The 2,500-nt window shown below is 37.6% G+C and overlaps 1 long non-coding RNA gene across 3 annotated transcripts in view; it reads left to right on the forward strand.

Moving 5' to 3' along the window:
- The first annotated feature begins 576 nt into the window (after positions 1 to 576).
- Positions 577 to 2,500, forward strand: part of LOC119148853 — a 77,815-nt gene continuing 75,891 nt past the window's right edge. For all 3 annotated transcript variants that reach the window (XR_005104514.1, XR_005104513.1, XR_005104512.1), the window contains exons 1-2: positions 577 to 628; positions 796 to 871. This is a non-coding gene — a long non-coding RNA (uncharacterized LOC119148853). The remainder of the gene's footprint in view (positions 629 to 795; positions 872 to 2,500) is intronic.

Raw genomic sequence — 2,500 nt, forward strand, 5'->3', positions numbered from 1 at the left:
AGCTAACATTAAAATCCTGAAGAATGTAGCTCTGCTCAATTAGAGCAATTCACAGTCTTGAAAACAATTTCCTAAGTGGAAGAAAATTCAAGAGGCAATAACCAAAACCCCCAGATATTTCTGTATATTTGGCAAAATAAAATTCTGCCTCAATTCATAAGTGTGACTTACATAAAATAAATCTGACAACATTTGTTAAGCATTTGTAATAATACTGAATACACTCTAAACAATATGTGCTCTGAAGCTTGATATATTTTAAACAGACCAATTTAACAAGTAATGAATTTCAAACATACTTAATTCAAATAAACACTCTGTAATGCTGAGGCTAGTTCACTTTGCAATATTTCGGATGAGTACCTATGCAGAGTTATGTATTTTATGCAGGTAATGTGTGCAGAATAGCAGTTCAAATATTTACATATACAAAATATAGGTGAAAAGGGTCTTTAGGAATCTATTTGTGTATATTTTCCCTCCTAGGACTTTAATGCAAGCAGCAAGGGTTAAGATTTGAGTAAACATACAGGGTTAAATTCTGCTCTGCACCAATTCAACTTTATTGACTTCTGAGGAGTTTCATGGGGATATAAGACAGAAAGAGTCGATTGGCCATGTGCATAAGGTAATATCAATGATCCTATATAATATCTAGTTAATATTAAATTTATAAAACTGCCTTTGTTTATTTCAGTTAAGGCTTATTGCCACTGCATACACAGAGAGTTTGGGAACTAAAATGTCAGCCAAAATGTTGTGGGTTTTTTTTTCTTCTTTTCTTTCCCTATTTAGAGAATTGGGCTGAATACTACTTTGACTGTTGTTTATGTGTTCCCGTGTGAGAACCTGGGATTTCTTCCCTAATGGTGTAAGTACTATACAGGGCTTTTCCTACAGAAATGAGCACCATCATATTTCCTTTTATAACTTGATGAAGGGAACTAACCACATACATAGATGTGAAATGTTTACGTATGTGATAATGTTCCACACAAATACAGAAAAAAACCCTACCCCTATTTACAGCAAAATGTAGCATTTTTTTAGCCAGGCCATTAGGATAATGATACAAAGAACTGAAATATATGTACCGTGCTCCCTTCCACTTAACGTATTAATGCTGTCACCATTATCGGGATGCAGCAATTTCAGTGCAGTCAGAAGGTGGCTCTAGTGCTTTAATTTTGCTACTTTGCCTACCATAAGATCCAAGGAGTTGAAATTACTTTTGTGCTACATTTTTTTTTTTTTAATTTAACTGATGTTCCAACTGGAACACAACATTTGACTTTATATATCAAACAACTTCACACTCACCGAGATGCGCACACTCACGAATTTGCTGCTCTTTATGGTTCAGCTGATGAGATGACAAAGAACAACAATAAACCAAAACAAACAAAAAAATTAAAGTATTAAAGTTGCAGCTGACACCTCTGAAACACTTCACATCAACACACTAAGACATATGTAATCCCTTCCACTGTGATACCATGAAGAAATCTGAAATTCCCTCCTCTACTGTGGCAGATCAACCTTTGCTATCTTTGCAGTGGCGTCGCAGAATTTCTGGTTATTAGGGCAATTTTTTGGGGGGTAGAAGTAACTTTAGGTGTATAAAGGCAGTTTAATCAGCCTTTACACAGATGCAACACAGAGGGAATGTATAGAGGGGAGGCTAGTCACTCCTGGCCAAATTAGAGAGCTGCTGCTGCTCACTCACCCTTCCAGCATGGTGGTTGTGCCTCCTTCTGATGGGTCATAGCTATTAAATACACATCAGCATAAGCTCTCCCCACTGGCTTGTCCCAGTTGCCTCTTGCTGGTCCTCTTCAGCCTGGCCTGTATCCTAGTTTTGTGGCACCACTCCTGATCGCTTCCTCCAAGGTGGCCCAGAGGGCTCGCCTGCCTGCTTTCAGGCAATCCCAGATGTGCAACAGCTGTGACACAGCCTCACACACTATGGGAAGTTTTACACCACTCTTAGACTTTTTCCCCACTTATTATCATTATCATTATTGTTCTGAGAGCATCCCCTAAAAGGAGATTTATAAGACCACATAAATGTGTAAGATGTTGTCCCTGCCTTGACATATTTGTAGTCCTCTGAAAATACTCAAAGTTCCACTGGCATTTACATTAAATATTCCTTTTGAACAGGATGGCTCAAATGGGTCACACAGAATAGGGCCAAACCTTTTGCTACTCTAACTATAGAAATATATTTTTACAGGTTTGGTCTTTTTACCTTTTTATTTAATACTTATTATTTAAATAAGATGATATGAGCTGTATCTGTCTTCAGTGTAACCAGTGTTAATGGTCCAGGTCCTTTTAGAGGTCAAAGGCAGCCTTGAAGAGACATTTGAGGGAAATAGAAGAGGTCAGACCACCAAAACATCTGACCTTCCGTAGCATGGACAGGGGTATGAGGATATGTTCTAACTGCTCATCACATTTTAAGAAAAATATTTGCAGGCAAAACTTCCCTTCATTT

This window comes from Falco rusticolus, chromosome 5 (genome assembly GCF_015220075.1).
Source record: "Falco rusticolus isolate bFalRus1 chromosome 5, bFalRus1.pri, whole genome shotgun sequence".
In the NCBI taxonomy this organism is placed as follows: domain Eukaryota; kingdom Metazoa; phylum Chordata; class Aves; order Falconiformes; family Falconidae; genus Falco; species Falco rusticolus.